General features: G+C 38.7%; 1 long non-coding RNA gene across 2 annotated transcripts; it reads right to left on the bottom strand.

The window, feature by feature from the left end:
• Positions 1–558: 558 nt before the first annotated feature.
• LOC131908566 (uncharacterized) lies at positions 559–20,774 on the bottom strand. Of its 2 annotated transcripts, none has more exons than XR_009378621.1 (4): positions 20,670–20,774; positions 17,179–17,253; positions 5,948–6,040; positions 559–813 (listed from the first exon to the last, which is right to left on the bottom strand). It is a non-coding gene; the product is annotated as an uncharacterized LOC131908566 (long non-coding RNA). The 2 variants fall into 2 exon arrangements; XR_009378619.1 differs by having other exon boundaries at positions 20,446–20,770.
• Positions 20,775–22,242: the final 1,468 nt, after the last annotated feature.

The raw sequence follows: 22,242 nt of genomic DNA, 5'->3' as shown, positions 1-22,242 counted from the left end.
AACTGTGAGCCACCTCTTTCTCAAGCATGTTCTCCAGTTACCGACTCAGAGAACCAAAGCCAGGAGTGTTAGAATTTATATAGAAAAAAAAAAAATGCTTCCAATGTAATCTATTTTTTAAATGATTATTTAAAAGAAACTAAACTAATTTAAGAGTTTATGTAATTGTAGTACTGGAAAATTATTTTTATTACTAGTTTTGATAGATTGTTTTTACCTCATATTTGGTATATGCCAAAACAGTAAGTCAGCCCTTATAAAATAAATTGTTTTTTAAAAAAAAAAACAGAAATGCCACTTTTAGTTACTACTACTTTTTTCCTTCTAAAATCACTCATGAAAAGTGGGAGAAATCTACATAGAAATGTAGTCCTAGAAAGCTTCCTTTTTAAAAATTTAAGTTACTGATGTTATACTGGATAAACTGCAAAGTTTTTGTCAAGTGGCTAGTCAGAGTTTACTGGCAAAATCCAGGGAGGAAGACTAGTTTTGAGCATTAATTCAATTTTTACTTTTAAAATCAAACGAAACACTTTGATACTAAAATCATCAGGGATAAGTACCAAAGTCCATATAGCTATATCTCAATAACAAGGGCTGTGTTTTTCACGTTGGTGAAGCGGGGTGGAAATGGGTCAAGTACCGTCTCCGTCTCTCTTCTCCATCCACCCCTTCGGATGAGCTGTGATTCCCCTGTGCATCCCTTCTCTTTATCCATCACTCACTGGTCCATATTTTTTTCTCATGTGTCCTTTTTTCAGGGATGCCCACTGAAGCTATTATCTCTCTTTGGTCAATGAATTTAATACCTGTCTATAAACACAGGAAGTATGAATAAGAGATGTCACTCTCATACTCCCTTTTAATGGTTGTCTTGGTTTGGGTTTCTATTGCTGTGGCGAAACACTATGAATAAAAGCAGCTCGGAGAAGAAAGGGTTTATTTTGCCTACACTTCCGGGTAACAAATAGTCCATCACTGAGGCAATAACTCAAGCAGGACAGGAGCCTATAGGTAGGAGCTGATGTAGAGGCCATGGAGGAGTGTTGCTTACTGACTTGCTCTCCATGGCTTGCTCATCTGGCTTTCTTACAGCACCCAGGAATGCCAGCTCACAGAGTGGCCCCATTCACAGTGATCTGGGCCCTCTCCCATCAATCACTAATTAAGGAAATCTCCTATAGGCTTGTTTATAGGAGGCACTTTCTCAATTGAGGTTCTCTCTTCTCGGATGAATGTAGCTTGTGTCAAATTGACATGAAACTAAGCCTGCACAGTGGTAGAAGCTGTCTCTCGTCTGCGTGTGTAGAATGTAAGCAATGATTACAGAAATAAGCGCAGCCCTCACGTTTGGCATGTTCTCTTTGGCAGTTGGTACTGTGCAGTGTAGGTAGAAGGACAAGGGGAAAGGCAAACCACTCTTGTCTCACCCTAGTGGGAACTTGCACTTGAGGTAGGCACACTTCATTAAGAGGGGAAAAAAAAACTTTAACTTGGGCATAATGGTCTTATTGGGTGGCAGCCTGCTGAGCTGAGTGACACACTTAGGATACTAAAAAAAACATTTCTACTGACAGCAGTACAAAGATCTTACTCTCTTGGAGCAGTTATTTTTACTGTTTTATAGTATTTAGATGATAAAATACTCGACATTGTGAACATAATTCCACAGCCTTCTATATACAAAGCATATTTTGAATCATCAAATACCTCAAGTTCTACATGGGTCTCTATAGGAAAACAGTTACATGATGTTTAGCTCCTCTGAGATTGAGTAGAAATGACCCAGCAGTTCCTGCTGCCAAATCCTGTCTTTATTCGGTATTACCTTTTCCCCCAGCATCCTTTTTAGTTTCCCAAGTTATAGGACTTATAGTTGATGTAGTGTGTCAGGACATGAGCATAGGCTATGCTATATGAACATCAACTAAATCTGTATAGTGTCCATGCCTTTTTATATCTCCTACTCAGCGTCTTGGGCATCTTTGGTGTTAGCTGCCTTCTTATGTCTGCCAAGGCTCAGCCCACCCCTCCCAGAAGCCATGGAGTCCTCTAATATACCATGGTCTCTTCTTCCTAGTATGGTTGGAAGTAGGTAGTAAAAATACAGATATCTAAAAGATCCTGTTTGTGTGCGGCTTTTCTGTGCTACATTATTTCTGAAGTCAGCATTTGCAAGAGTTAGTTCACAGGACTTAGGATTTCCCTGTATATTTTCCCTGAGCGTTTACCATTTACCCTCTCTAACAAGCTACTGTGTCTTTGACCAAATGAACTAATGCAATAGAAAGAACATGTATAATCTAGGGGCTTGTGTGGTCATATTCTTCTGGACATAAGTTGTTGCTAAAAAGAAAAGATGGTTTAGACTGACACATTGTGTCTGATTTTTACTGGGAAATTAGCAGGCCATTATACCATCCTATGGATCAGGAAAGCTACTGATGCGCAAAAAGTGGTAAGATCCGGGCTTCTGCCACAGCCCCGCCCTGCCTTTCTTAAGTCTGTGTATTTTGGTAATGTATTTTCAGGTTGTATCATATGCCTTGCACATTATAAGGACTTAATACTATTAAGTTGACTAATTCACTCTTTGAAGAAGGGAAAGATTGGTCATGAATGATGGAATCATGATCAGGAAATTAATTAATTATAAGTGAGTGATGTGGGCTACCTTCGTTAATACTTAAGGGGAGCTCCCACATGTAAAATTAGTGAGATTTAAATTTGGTGTCTTCATTACCTTGTTTAGACTTGTTAACTCTCAGCCTTGAGATAGAGCTCTAAAATTCTCTAAACTGTTTGTTTGTCTACACTAAAAACTCTCAGAGTCAATAAGATCCATTTGATAAGAATATTGTTTTCTTTCACTAGATGATGTTGAAGAGCAGATCTTGCATACAGAGCCAGAGGCACATTTGAGCAGCTAGAATAAGGCTTGGATTTAGAGAATTGTTAGTCTGTATCTATACAGGAGTCATCCCGATCCCCAACTTGAACTGTGGACCTTTTAGGTACTCCTTGAACCTGTGTGAGCCATTTTTTAAACCTAAGGATTTTATATCTATTACTAACCCCTGTTACTTCTATAGAAGCTCTGGGCCCTAACATTTCTTACTCTCATGGCACAGTTCTAACTTAAGCTAAACGCTTTATTAATTCTTTCCCTTTGTTTTTGCTGGTGCTGAGGATCAGGCTCAGATTTATTAATCAGTCATAGAATTAAATGTGTACAGATTATCACCAAAAGCCACTTATAGTTTCCAATAAGGGCTACGTGACATACAATGTAGAAGCAAGCTTTTGAGTTTATATGCAGCAGTCTATAGAAAGTATATGTGGTAGACATTGTCATTTAGCTAATGCTCACATCCTCTCAGTTCATGCGGGGTGTGTGTGTGTGTGTGTGTGTGTGTGTGTGTGTGTGTGTGTGTGTATGTATGTAGAGCTTACTACAAATTATCAGTCTTGCAGTTTTCTCTTACACAGCACAAGGTTGTGTCTGGCATGAGCCAAATGTAACTTAGGCGTGGAACCAACACCATACAGGCATCCCAGTTGGCTCCCTAAGTTAGGGAAGATTCAGCTGTAAAATGAATAATCCTCTTTTTTTATTTTCAAAAAAGCTTCTTGGGTTTACTGTTATTTTGCTGTTAGAAAATTGTACTCTAAATTTTTTAAATGCTTTATTCTAAAAATTTTGAACATTGTAAAAACCATATCTTTTGTCTTAAATAAAACTACAAACCCTAGCAATATGTATGCTCCCCCACCCCCGACACACATGATCTGTAATGAGCTCTTGCTTATTAAAGAAGCATGTTGGAGTACCAGGAAACTTCAGCAAACTCGGTCTCATAGAAGCAGTGAGCAAGAAAAAGCCACCCCAAGAATTCCACATCCTGTCACGCAGTGTCTTCTTTAAAGTAACTGTATATCATGTTAACTTGAGTGCCTTTCTTGCCTCCATGTGGGTACAAGGTTGTCTTACACTGAACTCTTTTGTTTAGCTAGTTAACAAGATAGAAATGTATCAGACAGCTCGTTGTGATGCAGTGGGATACTGACTGGAGAAGACAGGATCTTGTGATGTATATTTCATTAACTGACAATTTTTGAGTGCCCTTCCAAGAACACCGAGACTTAGAATTCGTTCTTTCCCTTTGACCACTAATGTTTTGAGTTTGGGAGGCATCATGATTACAGGGCAGTGTGTGCACAAAGGCTGTACCACCTGTGCTCCAAAGGAAGCAGGCACCCGGAGCACCTTAGAGAGCAGGTGCTTGTCCCAAGGGACCCTTCGCCTTACTCAGAAGACCTTCCCTCCCTCCCTCTCTCCCTCCCAAATCCAGGCATGGGGTAGGTCAGTTAAAAGGGGAAAAATAGGACTTGCTAATACCAAAAGAAAAGTGGTAAATACTAAAATGATTTTTTCAAATTTTATGTATTTGTGTGTGAAAGGGGAGGGTAGGACCATCATATTTCACGATAGCAAATAACTTTTCTTTAAAGATTCCAAAGTGTTTTGCAGAGAATTCTTGAATAATATATCTCTTATTGTGTTCATAATTGATGCAGAAACCAATGTATCTATCTTGTGTGGATTTAGGGTGTGAGGGGAATTCTCAGGCTCTCGACTTTGACTTCTTTACCCTCTTAGGCTGTCCCTGTTACCGTGGAACAACTAGAGACTGTTCACTTACGAATACAGGGCAGTTAAGTTGCTCCGCTGATGGAATAGTATGCTTCAAAGGCTATTAACTGTATGAAGCTTGTGCTTTCTGAACAACAGCACAAGTCACAAAGCTGAGCCTGACATTATTAGTTCATTGTTGTTCCTCAGGGTGTAGAAGATTTCATCAATTTAGAACAAAATTTTATATTTTGTGGCCAAAACAAAAAGGCAAAATATGCTAAGTACATTGCTAGCTATTGAACATTAGTATGTAAAAGCTAATACATACTGTCTTGCTGCTTGTATTGTGAATGTTATCATAAATGTCGACCATGAAGAGAATTTCTGTGTTCTCTTTCCACTTTGGGGAAGTGGAGAAGATTCTGTTTTGTTTCAGTTGACATTCTCAGCCTTTAGAAATCATACTGAGGAAAACAATTACTGTTGTTTTGCAGATTGACAGCTGTTTTGATTCTAAGACTTCTTTTTCTCTGTGAGTGTGAGATGCAAGACCCAGACATGTTCAGGGCATCACATAATGCCTGCCATGTTGTGGGAAACCAACAAGTCAGAGCTGATAAATACTGGAGAAGGAGTATTAACAACTTTCTCTCTCTTATTATTGTCCACATTCTTAGTTGTGAATGAACCATACTGTCTTGTATGAAAAATACATTATCAAGTTTAAATATAAAAGCAAGATTTTATAACATTGCAACCAGAGTTGAGGTTCTTTTTAGGTATCTAAATTATGTGTGTGCACATACACATATCTAAAGAGATCTGAAGCTTAGACATACATGATGATTTTTTTAACAAAAGATTTTATCCCATGAATTTTATTTTTATATTTGCTCAAAGTGTTCTTATTTAAGGTAATTTTCTTGACAACTTCCTCTAGCAAAGTTGGAAACTGACCTAAGTGTCCATTTGCCCTATTTAAATATTTGTGAAAACAGTTTGGGGTTGGGTGGTTTATAAACCATATTATTCTGCTTTTCTTCCATCTCTTTAAGGAATCAGCTTTCATTTCATGCCTAGCAGTCACTTTGCTCACAGCACTGTGCAGTATACAGCAGATAGCTGTTCATGTTCATAAAGTGATGGATAATACATACGAGGTGTTTTTTTTTAATGTGCCGTGAGGAAGTATGCTAATGTGGACTCTCCTGGAAACTCATTTATTCCCACCTCCAATGTCATGTATTTGAAGCAGGCAGCTTTTTGTTGTTAAAGAGTGGTATAGATGGAGTGCAGATATGAAGTACTTACTCAGCTTTTGTTCTCACAGCTAACAGCTCTCACCAAAGAGACTGTTGCCCTCTCTTCACTGGAGAATATATTTGTAGAGTGATGTGTTGAACCCTGAAAAATGTTATTACATGACATGAATTATTACATGTTTGTTTAGGCTGCAGTTAGAAACATAAAAATATTGTTTAATAAAACCATGGTATGAAGATAGGAGCTATAAAAAGTTTAAGCAGTAGCTTGTGCAAGACACATTTAATAAATGTCTTAAAATATTGGCAGAAGAACTCTTAAAAGAGCTATGGCCATCTTTTGCAGCCCGCGGATGTATCAGCCTATCCAGCACTTTCTGGCAGAGGCTCTTTATTTTGCCCTAATTCCCAGTTGCTTTCGGTGTCGTAAATGTGATAATGATAAATAGGAAGTTGTGCTGGATAACTTCACCTAATTTTCTCAGACTGTGTTTGACATGAGGAAGAAATTTTTATCAATGATACTGTAGTTTGAGTACCAATTCAGATGACCTGATGCAAAAGATTTAAACAGTTTTGAAACACGCATTCCTACCTGAACTGTGAGGAAGCATGTGTGTCGTGCAAATGTCAATGGCTTTGCCTTCCAGTGAGCTTGCTGATGCATGAGCATGTCACTGGCTGTAGACAGCACTGATTTTGGTGTATTTTGTTCTAGGAGAGTAATGGAGTGTACCCTAGACTAGATCACATTACTGTTTCTGAGCTAGAAACAAATAAAAGATGAGATATTCTAAGTACGCCAAATATTTCTATACTGTTACAGAAACAAAAAGAAAGACTTTAAAAGTACAGCAATGACTTTTTCTAAACTCGGGATTTTGTATGCTAGTTAATTGCTTAGTTTAACATTCTAAAACTGAGGGACTTCCACTGAAGAGATAGATCTCAGATACTATATTCTACTATTAGAAGTCGCCATCTGTGTTAAGTTTACATTGCTCGTAGATTTCCCTAAAAGAGCATTCAGTAGGCTGCAGTTAACACTGGGCGCGTTCCTGTGATTCAAGGTGCACCGTCAGATCCCAGGCATTAAGTGTGTGTTCGTCTAGCTTGTTTTCTGGGAGACACTGTCTTCACTGATAGTACTTCCTGCTATCTCAGTCTGTATTGAAGTCCTTTAGCTCTTATGCATAGCAATCCACAGTTTTTAAAGGATTAAATCTCTTGTGATGTATACCCTGGAGGGAAATAAGAATAAATCTTGTAAAAAGGTATGTGCAAAGTACACGTATGATATTTGGGGGCTTAGTATCCTGGACTAATGGAATTATGCTAAATTCTAAGGTTATCACTTGGACTTTTGGCTAAGATTAAATGTAAATTCTAAGAGTAACATAATCATGTATTGTTTATGACTGTAGTGTTCAATGGAAATGTAATGTGAGCCAAAACGGAATTATAATTTTCTAGTAGCGATGTTTAAGAAGTGTAATTAACGTTAATAATATCTTATTTAACTTAATCTATTAAAATACTATTTCAACATGTAATCAATATAGCAAAATTAAGGAGTTGCCTATCTCCTTCTTCTCTTTAGTCTTCACCGTTGCGTCGTCTACACTCAGACTGCCCTCCACTCTGCCCATGTGTCCTGTCCTCAGGCTTCCCATGCGGCTGGGTGCTGCTACAGCAGCGATGCAGATTTATAGGGTACAAAGTATGAATCTGTTTCAATTTGGAGGTGACAAGTAGACATGAAATTTCAGTACTTTATGGATTATGTAGAATATTTAGGAACATATCTAATGGAGTTTTCCTTCAGTTGAATTTAAATTTGCTCTAGAAATTGGATCAACCTGATCCAATTTGCCAAGCATTATTTGAAGAGGAAATTCTGTGCCATGTAAAATACCATATGTACTGACATTAAGTACTGGCGGTGCAATAACAACAGAGTTTTCAGTTTTCACTGATTTCCATCCTGTTTCTTCCAAATAGCTTAGGTTGCATGCTTACTGTGTATCTGGACCTATTTGTTTTCTATTCTTCTTGTTATCTGATGATGTATATTAACCAGCAGCCCTAGGATTCTAATCTATGCAGCCATTTTCCAGAACATAATGATGTACCTATTAAATTATGATAAATGGCAGAGAAATAGGATGAACCATTTCTTTTCCCATTAGCTTTGTTTTTTAACATGGGGCCATGTACCAAACCAGCTGTAAATTACTGTATTTCTGTAGACTATGGAAATGGTGTTGTCTTTGCTGATGTCTAAGTAAACTTTACCTCTCCTAAAACAAGTGCTGTGTGTGATTTATCTCTGTGCATGGTAAACTTGGCAGTGTCCATCTCCCAAGATGTCCAGTTGAACTGCTTTGATAGTGTTAGGTGGATGAAGTATTGTCTGAATGAAGCCAGTAACTGATTATCTAATACATAGAAAGAATAGAATATTAAAATAAATTAAACTTAGAGAAATTGCATAGTTGTCTTTAAATTATATATTCAAATGAAGGTATAAAGTGAGGCATTACTAGGGTTACCCTGTCTTGTCTCTGTATGCTGTAAGCCATAAATAACTTACACTTGATGGAGAAGCCTATAGATGGACCCAGAAAAGTAGTCAGTGAAGTAAATACTATTTTTACTCAGATTTTAAATATTTCAAAATGAAGGGGGTTTTTGTAGAGAAGGGTTTTGTTAACAGCAAAATTTCATTAGCAATGATAGACTATTAATTATCTATGCATATTTTTATAGGAAACAGGCTGTAGAGGTTTTTTGTTTTTTTCATCATTTCAAAGAGCTGCAAACTACTTAAAAATGCAGAGTGTTTGTTTTAACTAATATGATAGGGAAAGTAACTTATTAAAGACAATCTTAATGCAGACTAATAGACAGACTGTATGAATATGATAAAATTGGTATTAGAAAGGTGCTTCTCTGGACAGTCATACTGTTTAACAGCATGCTTCTCCAAATGCAAGATTAGCACTAGTAACAGATGTGGTGGCAATCTGGCCAGCTAAGTTAATAGAAGGGTCCTTTGCCATTGGCCTGCACTTTGCAGACACACCATTTTCCTCGTACTGCAATTTCAAAGTTTTACTTTTGGCATTGTGCTGTTTTAAAAAGAAAAGCAAGTACATGTTTAACAAGACATAGTGGTGTTGCACCTTTCTCCCTGGCACCCCTTCACAAATGGACAGGTTGGGCATCAGCTTAAGCAACAGTGTTCTTGCATGAGAGACATCCTATCTATCTCGTGTGTTGTGTTTAAGGATAGCAGAAACTGAAGGCCGATTGCTCCCTCCTCTAAGCTTTAGAAGAAAGTAATGATCAGCATATGTTCTTCCACATAAAGATTCTTACTTAATATTAGCTTCCAAGAGAGAATCTACATGTTTAGTATTGAAATACTCAGATTCACAAAAGGCTGGCATGATAGGCTTCATATTCCTCTCGGAGTAATTGCACACACTGAAAGCCCTACTTCCTGTCTCAGGAGCTAATGGTCTGTCATGTTCTGGTGTTTTGTTAGGTTGCTAGTGATCTCAACAGCCACAATTTTGAAAGAATATTAGAAGGTTATTAAATAAATGGGGTTGGTAAAGCATCAATCACCCATTTGTTTTATTTTCAAGTAAATGTTGTGATTTTACTGTCTGCTTAGGTCCCTTGGGGGGAAATAATCTCCAACTCTCTGAAGACATCTGATTTACATTCATTAATTCAGTGATGCCATGGGGCAAATAATGAAAGCATTCTGTATAGCACTTACTAGAGTAGGAAATCACAAAAACCAACATCAGGCTGAGTAAATTGCTCTTTTTTTATATACCCACAAAAACAGAAGAATGCATAGTTGCATGGAAAATATCTCACAATTTAACTTTTGGAGTAAACTGTAAAGCTGTATATAAAGTAAGATCCTAATTTTTTTTTTTTTTTTTTTTTTTTTTGGTTTTTCGAGACAGGGTTTCTCTGTGTAGCTTTGTGCCTTTCCTGGAACTCGCTTTGGAGACCAGGCTGGCCTCGAACTCACAGAGATCCGCCTGGCTCTGCCTCCCGAGTGCTGGGATTAAAGGCGTGCGCCACCACCGCCCGGCAAGATCCTAATTTTTTAAACAAATTTAAAATTTTATTTCCAGTCATTACAGAACTAACTTGCTGAACAAAACTAAAATTATTGGGGGGGGGGGTTGTTTTTTAAAGTAAGTAGGAAATCCTACTTAAACCAGAACACTGTTGGAAAAGGCCTTCAAAGTGGCTTAAGAAAAAGGATTGAGCAAAAAAACCACGTTTGAACAGCAACATTGAAATTATTGATGTGCTCAAAGATAATGAAATTGATAATGTAGAATTACAAAAAAAAAAGTTGAGGACTGTAGGTAAATACATATGTGCGCACACACCCATGTGTGCACAGACACGTGTACACACACATGCACACACAGCTCTGTTCATGTAAAGCCTTAAAAATAGATGCTGACATTTGAGAAGAGGGCTGGAGAAACAGGCTGGAGAGGAGGCTGGATGGCTGACAGCTCACTGACCTTGATTCCCAGTGGAGGGCGATCACAGCTGCCTGTAACTCCAGCCCCACAGGGTCCATGCACTCAGGTGCACATAGCCTGTGGCCTTACACACACACGTAATTAGAAATAAAATTTAGCTGGGCGGTGGTGGCGCATGCCTTTAATCCCAGCACTTGGGAGGCAGAGGCAGGCGGATCTCTATGAGTTCGAGGCCAGCCTGGTCTACAGAGTGAGATCCAGGACAGGCACCAAAACTACACTGAGAAACCCTGTCTTGAAAACAAACAAACAAACAAACAAAAAGAAATAAAATTTAAAATTCCTGAAGATAGTGGAACCCTGACCGAGTCCGGAGCAAGATGAGAAACACGGGTTGCTGGCTGGGTTCTGTGTCCTATGTGTGCAGTGAAAACATCTTTACATACACACAGCTACATAGATAGACAATGTAGAAACTATTTTTCCAGTGTTTTGCTCTATAGATTCTGTACTATATCAGCTCCAATGGATTTTTTTCCCACAGACATTGGCAAGTTATATGGGAATATGAATACATTCACTACCCTTATTGTGGTATTGGTTCTACAAGTATATAAATTTGTAAAGGCTTGTTAACTATATTGTGAATATGTTTGGCTCCATTTGTTATATATCAGTTATACCATAAAGCTGGTAAAAATAATATAAATATTCTACTGATAATGGTTTGTGTAAAGTAGATAATGAATAGACAATGATGTTTACAAATGTATATAGCAATAGAAAAGATTTAGTATAGCTGTAACAAACTTCTAATTTTTTTTTAGTTTATGTGTTTCACCTGCATATATGTAAATGTACTGCTTGTGTGCAGTATCCCATGGCCAGCAGATTTGGAACTGGAATTACAGATGGTTGTAAGCCACCATGTGGGTGCTAGGAACTGAATCCGGGTCCTCTGGAAGAGCAGCTATTACTCTTGGCCACTGACCCATCTCTCTATCCCCCAGCTGAAAGTTTCTTGTTAAAGAGATAGCTCACCGTAAAGGCACAATAATTAAACTATGGTAGCATAAGAATACTAGATAAAAAGAACAGTGGAACAAAACAGGAGTCCAGAAATAGGCCTGTAGACATTCTCTTAGTTTTTTCCTAACCAAGGCACCAAGCCATTTTGTTGGGCAAGTTAAATGATACCTAACGCTGTGTCCTCATGGAAAGGGGAACTTTGAGGACCTCCTTGCCTAAAGACAACTTTAAATGAACCATGATATGGAACAAACAACCAAGTACACAAAATCAAAGAAATAATAGATTTGCTTTTCTGCAAAGACATGCTTATTCTCACCTTCATACTGTCACAGATGCTAAGAGACTAGATGTGACTCTAAGAGCTACTGTACATGGCATGTGGATCAGCTGCTGCTGTGATAAGACACCATGGCCAAGGCAACTTAGAGAAGAGCCTGTTTTGACTCACAGCTCCAGAGAGTTAGAGTTCATAATGGCTGTTGGCAAGCTGCTCTCAAGCCCTGCCAATTCAAAGCCAAATTTCATTTCTGGTAGGTAGGATTGTTGGTTGGTTGGTTGGTTTTGGTTGACGTGAACTCTCTTGTAGACCAGGCTGGTGGGTGAGACCATGCCTGGTGCTCACTCAACACATTTTTTTGTTTATTTGTTTTTTCGAGACAGGGTTTCTCTTTGTAGCTTTGTGCCTTTCCTGGATCTCGCTCTGTAGACCAGGCTGGCCTCGAACTCACAAAGATCCGCCTGCCTCTGCCTCCCGAGTGCTGGGATTAAAGGCGTGCGCCACCACCGCCCGGCAACAAATTTTTTTAATGAAATCTCAGTCAGCAATTCCAGTAAAAGTTCTTTTAAATCAAACTTTTTGACACAATACAACCCAAAGATATGCTAACTCCAAACTTGCATGCAGGAGAATGATGATAAGGAAATATTAAACTTCATTGTTTTCTGTAAATAAACTTGTTTCTAAAGAGCAGAGAGCTGTGTGTTCAGTAAAAGGCACAGTGGACTCCATTTTGAGCTGCCTTGCTTGAGGCATCCCTGGTCAGCTCAATGTGATGTGGTGATCTCTGCAGCGCAGAGCTGTGATTCAGACCCCAGTCTAGTGGACTTGTTCGATGAAACCCAACCAAGCTTTGCAGGAACACAGGATTCATTACTTGTTTGATTTCCATTTGATTGTTGCGTATTCTGAAACCTCTCACTGTTGGGACTTCCCATATTCAGTTACATAAACCCACAAGGGATTGACACCCACCATAGCGTAAGAAGACGAGCCATAGACAAAGACCAACTCAAACATTTTAGGGATTTCAACCAATCACTTGGACTCTGCTAAAGGGAAGATGGAGTGAGAGCTCTTTGGCATTTTTTTTTTCCTCAAATATAACCCTGAAATCACAGACAACCAAAATAAAAACGGGCCAGTGGGATTACACACAGCTAAAATACCTGTCATCAAAAGAACCAGTCTAGTGAGGAGACAGACTACAGAATGAAAATGTCTCACAAATCTCACCACCAAGATGATGGTATTACAGAGTAGTGCCTTCGAGAGATAGTTATCAAGTGTGTTCCAACAGTTCCGCTGTCATTATCTGGAAAGTGCTAGTATGAACAGGCTTGAGAGAACCTGGCTGCTTTTATACCACATGAGAACACAGCAACAAGGACCATCTTTGAAGCAGAAAGGGACCCTTTGCCACGGAATCTGTTGGTGCCTCCAAAATTATGAACAATATTTTGCATTATTTATAAATCGCCCAACCTATGGTATTTTGTATCTGAGTGGATTAAGACAGAAAATATTTGGAAACCATGCAACTGATAATGGGTTAATATTCATAAAGTATAAGGAAGTCAACTCATAGCAGGAATTCAAATATTCCAATTAAAACTGGGCAAATAACCCAAATAGATATTTCTCAAAGACATTTAAGTGACCAATAGATACATGTTGAAGTGTTTAACCTTGCAAGGTCTCTCTCTCATGTACATGAACACTCTTCTGCTAGAGAACTAAAATACTGCTGTCCTGGAATTGAACATCTCTGCACTACATAATGGAACATCTCTGCACAACACGCAAACTTCTTCCCTACGGTATTGTTAAAATGAATCCTCAGTCATTGGAGATATCTTAACATGGCTAATAATTCATTTCCCTCCCCAGCCCACATGACTATTATCTACCATTCTTTACCCCCCCACTCTGATTTTTTAAATTAATAATGTTCATCTCTCAATGTCCTTGATCAGTGAATTCACCAGGACAGGTGACCAGGACTGTAACCTGAGAGTACCGTATATAATTCAGGTTGGTCAAATCGGTCTAAACTATAGAACTTTTCAAAGGCACAGTGAATACAAATAGATGTTTCAATTCATATGAAGAAGTGAGCAAGAATCTTGTTTTCGAGCCAGTATATAGATTTACAAGGAAATCATTCAACACAGGAAACAGCATCTCAGCTTAAGGGAACATGGTGGACGGCTAGCGTTCCCAGAGTCACTAATGTGCACATTTGCTGCAGTGTACGTCCTGCTGTAGTGTATGTGTGAAAGAACTTCCTGTTTTTTCATTTACTTTAACATGGAGGAAACAAATGAGCCTGTGTCTCATGATCTAAGGACTGCTGGTGCAGTCCATATTGTGCCCATAAAGACTCCATTCTGTGTATTTCTACATAACTCACTCTGCCCATGTCTCGTGAGAACCTGGCAATTAATGTCCAGGGTCCACAATACTTTTAAAATGTTTTGTAGTTATTATTATTTGTGTGGTGTGTGTATGATCTGTGCGTGTATGTGTGTGTGGACATGCACATGCCATGTCATACATGTAGAGGTCACAGGACTTTCAGGATCCATTCTCTCCTTCCCCTGTGGCTTCTAAGGAGCTACCTTGGGTCATCTGGCTTACACTACAAGTGTTTCTGTCCCCCTCAGCATCTCACTGGCCCTAAAGTACTTTTGATGAGTCACAAAACTGTTTTTATTCCTCTTTAAATTAGAAGAAAAGAGAAAATAAAAATTTAGGCCAAATGAAAAGTTTTATCATATAATATACTATATTCCTCATGATATCAGCAGTTACAAAACACACCAGACAGCCTTACTGAGACCTCAGAATCTTTCTTGCAGAAGCACACTCTTGAGTCTGTGAGACTCTCCCTGTCTATTTCCCTTCTCACAAATAAAGCCTCATAAAAGCCTCACAAACTTAAAAACCTAAACCTAAACAATTTAGTTGACATCTAGAATCTGCATATTATTTGAAAAGCTCTTCTTGTATGTAACAATTGCTGTTTTCCCTAGAAAGAACTTCAGGTTGGGCGCCACTTGTGAGTGAATCCACAAGAGTCTGTTAAAGGGTATCAAGGATTTATTAAGATATAAAATGGGGAGAAGTACACTCACGGATACAGGACAAAGTAAACAACCATCATTGTCCTCCTCCATTCTGCCCGGGGGTGAATGGAACCAGCTGTCTGGTCTTCGATCACCCCATGAGAGAGAGAGAGAGCACATGCCCCCTCCTCAGTTTTAAGCAGTCGTGTACCCAGAAAAAACTACACCTCTATTGGGCAAGATACCCCAAAGTCATTGGTGGAGTGAATTCCCACAACATTTCCCCTTTTTGTCTAAATAAGGAAGTTCTAAACTTCCTTAATATTCTAAATATTACAAACTATATACAATAAGAACAATTATCAAGTGTTGTCTAGAAGAAAGAAAAGGTAATAACATAAACAAAAATGGAACCACAACCAACAAGAACAACATTGAGCCAGGTGGTGGTGGCGCATGCCTTTAATCCCAACACTCGGGAGGCAGAGGCAGGTGGATCTCTGTGAGTTCAAGGCCAGCCTGGGATACAGAGTGAGTTCCAGGAAAGGCACCAAAGCTACACAGAGAAACCCTGTCTCAGAAAAAAAAAAAAAAAAAAAAAAAAAAAAAAAAAAAAACATTGAGCAAGAAACATGTACTAAATGCCCATGCCAAAGGTAATTGGCGAGTTACAGAGATTACTCCAATAGCTGTCCTATCCTGAAGAATCTAAGTCTTGTACCTGATATGCTCTTACCTAAAATACAAGAGGATTGTAACTGTAACTATCTAGTTTTCAACCCCATCAAAGACCTGAGAAGGAAAATAATATTACCTGAGTAAACAGGAAGTGAAAACAAGCAACTTCTGAAACATGCAAGGTATAACAGAAACAACTGGCTGCCTGGACAGTCACGCAGTGTTTCTCTGCAGTGTTGGGGCAACCACTATTGGCTACAGGCCTAGAATATCTGACAGACCATTTTCAGAAGCAGGAAATTTTGAAAGACTGTCCTACCCTGTCTTGGCAAGGCTCGGCAGTTGCTTTTCCTTGTGTCCTGCTCATCCAGATTGGACAGTGTTCTTACTGTCAGCAGTCAAGGCAAGGGCAGTTCTTTGCCCAGCAGACCACTTTTGCCACGAAGACAAACTCCATGTGGAGTGTCTTCGAAGTCCAACATCCTCTCAGGAATAGACCAGTGCTGCCACAAGCAATCGTGTCTCATGTCAACAGAATTCTAAGTTATTAAAACATTTAAATGTCATATTCTCTGGTTCTGTGAAGTGTTTGAAGATTACCTATTCATTTAATATATATCTCTGTACATCTAGAAAACCTAACTAACATAACTATAAGTATGACAAGCATGGGTGATTATTAACCTGTAACTCTTACCAACATAAATAGCTCAAAGACTAAGGCTTCACAATATAAAAATAAACAATCTAGACAGATGTACAGTATAAGACAATAACCTTGAGTTTATGACAATATACACAAGCATCTTAATCTGAGGTACAAATGTATAGTACAATATGACAACAATACCTTAATTTGTATCAATATACAAAAATATTTTAAACAGAAGTAGGAACAAATGTATAATATGACAAATATAGTTTTGTATTTGTATCAATATATAAATAATCTTAAACAGGAATAGAAAAATAATTTTACATTTTTATCAATAGACAAGAATCCATATCAATGTAAATTATCTAAAGCTGATAGTTGCTAAATTAGTTTACAAGTAGATACAATAATCTACCTTCCTACCCTATCCTATCTCCCTTTTTTCTTTTCCAAAAGAGATTTCTGTGGTGATATATTGTGTACCCCAATATATTGTGTACCCTAATAAACTTATCTGGGAACCAGAGGGTAGAACTAGCCACTAGATTAGACATAGAGGCAAGATAGTGGTGACACACACCCTTAATCCTATCACTCAGGAAGCAGAGATCTCTGAATCTCTGTGAGTTCAAGGCTACACTGGAAACAGAGCCAGGCAGTGGTGGCACACACCTTTAATTCCAGCACTTGAGATATCATGCATTTGCTACCAAGTATTTGGGAAGCACACACCCTTTAATCCCAGCACTAGGAAGGATGGAAGAGGGCAGGGCACAGAAAGGTATATAAGGCATGAGTAAACAGGAAGTCTCACTCTGGAGGCTGAGAAGCTGGTAAGGTGAGGTTGGCTGTGGCTTGTTCTGTTTCCCTGATCTTTCAGCTTTCACCCCAATATCTGGCTCTGGCTTTTTTATTAATAAGATCTTTTATGATTCTTGTTACTGATTCCTGAGTCTAAACTATTGTTCCACCCCCAACCCTACTACAACTTATAACAAACTCCTTACAGATGACAATTATTCATAACCCTGAGAAAATAAAAACCTGTTAGGAGAGGAGGTGTCATTTTGTTAGAATTGCTTCCTGCTGTCTAGGAGGTGATGGTATCTCTGTGGGGTCCTGTAAAAAATAAATTAAAACAATGGTTAAATCTCATTAGGACTAGCTGTAGCATTTGTAACCAGTCACACAGTAATGGATAAAGCTTATCTGAAGTTCTGGCTAGAGGTGTAAGATGGTAGACCATCTCAGCTAGCCACCTTGGAATAGTCTTGAGTAGTTTGTAGCCCAAAGTCTTTGAGTGGTGTTTATCAACTCAATGGTATCACTATGAACCAGGTAAAATTGTTGTTGTGGGGCCCCATCTTCTTTCTGGAGACTTCAGAGATTGCTGTTAACAAATTTCATTGTTCACTGTGGAAAACTTAAACATTATTAATATCAAAACAGAAAGTTTAAATTTTAGGATAGCACTATATCTAAAGAAAGGTTCCAAAGAGTCAAGAATAAGTATGGGGAGAAATAGAATTTTGACAATAGTCCCTAGATTTTTGGTTTTCTTCTGCCTCACACCAGGTGGCTCTTCTGATATGAGACAGAAACTCTTAATTTTTTCTTTTAACAACATGCTTGGATTTAGAGAAGGAGAGAGCCACACTCCAACTCCAAACCAGCTTTGATTTATAATTGAGTCAGGACTATAACTTTTCTTAGAAGTAAAGAGATACGAATGTTTAGGTAGTGAGATTTTACCCTATATCTCTATAGGGTACCATTAGGTCAGATGGTTTTGCTTGGTAATTTTTTCTGGAAGTTTTCCCTTCTTCTTTAGAAGTCTAGATGTCCAAGGTCTTTTTATTTCTTGAAGATGGGTATTTCTATTTTCCTTTAAAGACAAAAATGGAACCTTGCCCTGACCCTTGTTTAGTGAATTTTTCTTACAACTTGTTTAAGTGTCACATTGGTGGATGAACTGTCACTTCTCCTTATTAAGAGATTTCTCCTGTTTGAATTGAATCTTTATTAATTTTGATGGTATCCATTGCTTTTTTTTTTTCTCCTGTGGAAACAAAAGTGAACCCCCTCCCCAACATAACACACATCCTGGTTTCCATTCTGAGGTCAACACATCTTTATAGTACACAGACTGATTTAACTCAGTAGTTTTCCTATTGCCCAATATCTCTCCTTAGATGTTGTTCCTTTCTCATGAGAATTAAGAAAATTTCCATGGAAGAACTCAAAGTTCTTCCATGGAAGATCCTCAGGAAAAAAATTGATTTATTACTATATTGACCCCAAAGTGTCCATAGAGAAAACTGTCTCACTACAGTTTAAAAATAACATACTGTAAGAACCACAAGGGATTACTCTTTCTTCTGTGCACAAAAAAAAAGCAAAATGCGTATTTGCTACTCCTTGAGAAATATGCTAATAATACAGCCCTTCCTGTCAAGAAAGCCTCACTGCTGCACAGGTTTGAGATTTGTGCTACACAGCTCAGTGAGACTCATTTCAATTATATCTCCTCAATTGGTTCACAGCACAAGGATGAGAATAATTCCCAAAGGGCAAGGATGGATAGAAAGCCACTTCCCTGATCTCATGACATGCAGTTTCTTAACCTATCAGACACTATTCCAAGTGGTTTCTCAGTTCTGCCTCGGCTCCTGCACTTCCCCACCTATGTGATTTGCAGTGCTTGGCTTCTTTCAGCATGGGGGCTGAAATGAAAATGTGCTTTGGAAATTTAATCCATACCAAAGGGGACCTAACCTAGAAGCATCTCCACAGACAGATTTAATAAGAAGATGGGAGTTGGAGGTAGCAGATAGAAGGGAGATAAATTCTGAGTAATAGAAATAGAAACGGTGTGTGTGTATGTGTGTGTGTGTCTGTGTGTGTCTGTGTGTGTCTGTGTGTGTGTGTATCTGTGTATCTGTGTGTCTGTGTGTGTGTTTATGAGTGCATTGGGCATGTTTGTATGTGTGTATGTGTTGTGTGTATATGTCTTAAATGTGTTCGTGTGTGTTACGTATATGTGTGTATTAGAGTGTTGTGTGTATTGTGTATCTAGTGCTGTAGGTAGAGTTTTCCTGTCCTGCATTCACTCTCAAATAAACACATTGAGGCTTATATTGATTATAAATGCTCGGCCAATAGCTCAGGCTTATTACTAACTAGCTCTTACCTTTTATGTTAACCCATATTCTTTATTTACACTCTGTCACAAGGTGGTACCTTTATTAGCATGGCAATTCATCTCCTTCTTCTTCTGCATCTGGCTGGCAACTCTTCTCTGACTCCGCCCTTCATCTCATCATTCTCCTAGTCTGGCTCTCCTGCCTAACTTTATTCTGTTCAGCTGTTGACCAGTCAGCTTCTTTATTAAACCAATCACAGTGACATATATTCACACAGTGTAAAGAAATATTCCACAGCAGTTGTATGTGTTCTATATGTATATTGTGTATATGTGTGTATATGAGTGTGTTATGTGTATGTGTTATATATGTATATTGTATATGTGTGTGTATGTGTGTTATGTGCTTGTGTGTGTAAACAGTTTATGGTAAATAATGTGTTTTTTTCAAAGTCAGTTTTCTGTTTTACAAGAAATATGAGAGTTGCCAAGTTCTCTCTTTTCAAGAGTTCCTTCCATTTGGAAGGTGATATTTATCTCTTTCTTGAAGTGGACACATGTATCTGCTCACAGTGTTTCCAAATACACATCTCACCTAGAAGAGACCCTCATGCCTTCTGCTTAAACAGAAAAGTCAAAACTAAGCCACCATGCTTTCTTTTCAAACTATTTTTAATAAAATTCCCTTTAGAGAATAAAATTAACTCTATAGCCAGTCACATCACCAAACATTTGATTTCTGTAAAATAGAGTTAATTTAATGCCATAAATACCTGTATTTAGCAAAACAAGCAAATTATATCTGCAACTGAAACACCATTTTGGCCATATCTCCTTTAAGTAGCTTCTATCATAGCCAGTATATATTGGTAAAATTGTCGGTCAGGTTTGCCTGACTTTCTTAAGACAGAGAAGTCCTTGAAGACAGAACTCAGGCTATTGGGCCTTCAGATCCTCCGCATGGAGGGGAGGTAGCTGGCATGTGGTAGGAGATGAATGAAGTGTGTGGACTGAAGATCTAAATGGTTGCTGTCTTTTTCACAGGACAGCCTACAGGAAACATTCAGCATTGTCATGACTAGTGATTGCATTGTTATTTTGTTCATCCTGATGATACTGTGCAAGCATAAGGGGGACCCCTGAGAAAAACGAATACACAAATATCTTACTTTTCCTGTTGCTGTGATAACATGCCCAACAAAACCAACTACAAGGAGGGTCTATTTCCGCTCACAGTTGCAGTCTGTCATGACAGAGAGGTCAGGGAGCAGGAGACAGCCGGTCACATTGCACCCACAGCCAGGAGGCAGAGAGTGACAAACACTAGCGCTCGGCTGGCCTCCTTCTCCATTCCTACACCTCCAGATCCTAGCCCAGAAATGGCGCCACTCACATTTAGATCAGTTTTCTCACTCCCATTAACCTAATCAAGAGGATTCTTTACAGGCATGCCCAGAGGCTGAGACTCTAGGTAATCCCTCACTGATGTGTTTGCAGGTTTATCTCCATGGTGATTCCAGATTCAATGATGATGACAACCAATATTAACCATCACAATGAAGAAGAGAGATAAGGGGAGGCAGAGAGAAACAAGGACAGACACAGGGAGAGACAGAAAGATCTCCCTTGGCTAGCAGAGGAGATGATGGTTTACCAAAATTGCTGGTATACTATTTACCATTAAGCTTTTTCTGAGTCTCTGGCTTTTAAGTCAGTAGAAGGCCAGTGGTGCTTCCCCGCCCCCCAGAAACCACTAGACCTCATAAAAATAAACAGAAAATTATTTTTAAAACAAAATCATTTTGATCACTTTGAATGATTGAATGGGATAGTTAGAAAGATAGCTAATGAGTCCATCAGCCACAACATTGGATGTTCGGGACAGGAACCAGCGAGGGATATAACCGGCACTGAGCTACTACGATCTTTCAGGGCTCAGGAACTATTTTGAGAGGTGACACCATGGCTCTTGGGACAACCCACACACACACACACACACACACACACACACACATGCACACACACACGCATACACATACAGGACTAGAGAGGTGATTTTAAATCATGCTTTTGTATCTCAGCTTTGCCCCAGAAATAGCACCAATGAGGTATTCTGTCAAAAATAATCAATGGTAGCCTATTTTTTCCTTGTTTCTCTATAAACGATTAAAAGAGGGAAAAATAGCTATTAAAATTCTCTGCATTTTTAATTTTTATCCTTCACATATTCCTTATGCTACTAGTGTTTAGTACTATTCATTTTCTTGTTTACTCTTATGCATACATATGGTACATATATGTTCATCTGGATCTGTGCAGGTGTGCAGACACTCTGGGCATACACCAAGGTAAAGACCAAAGGTCGGTATCCAGTGTCTTTGATTGTTCCTCCCCATGCCTCCCTTTTTTCCCCCAACCAGGTCTCTCAATGAATCCTCAGGTCATCTAGCTGGCTAGGCTGGCTGGCCCATGAGCTCAAGGGATCTGCCCGTCTCTCCTTTCTCGGCACTGAGATTACAGACATCACTGTTGTCCTATTGCACTTAGCTTTCATGAGGATGCTATGGATGGGAATTCAGTCCCTCATCCTTGTGCACCAGACACTTTACCATCTGAGCCTTCTTGTCCGGCCCCTTCAGTGCCTTTCATAAGATGACAAAAAGATGCACGTCTGAAGCAAACATGTACCGACGAAAGTATGAAATCGCCAAGCACTTCATTTCATAGCTCCTTATTTTGGAGGAAATGTGCCCCTGACTGTACTGTTATATTTTATAGCAAGCACAAAGCCATATTTTCTTTTAGTAGAGTTGTCCCTGGTTTATAAGATGTATTAAATATATCAATATTTTATGGTACTCCAACAAGATAGGCATAATATCCAGGTACTTTATGACTGAAATAAATTTGGAAACAACCAAGAGTTTAAGCAAGTGTGAAGCAGAATGAGCAACCAATGTGATAAC

This window comes from Peromyscus eremicus, chromosome 1 (genome assembly GCF_949786415.1).
Source record: "Peromyscus eremicus chromosome 1, PerEre_H2_v1, whole genome shotgun sequence".
NCBI lineage: Eukaryota > Metazoa > Chordata > Mammalia > Rodentia > Cricetidae > Peromyscus > Peromyscus eremicus.
The sequence above is the reverse complement of the archived record's forward strand: the minus strand, read 5'-3'. Positions and strand labels throughout refer to the sequence as shown.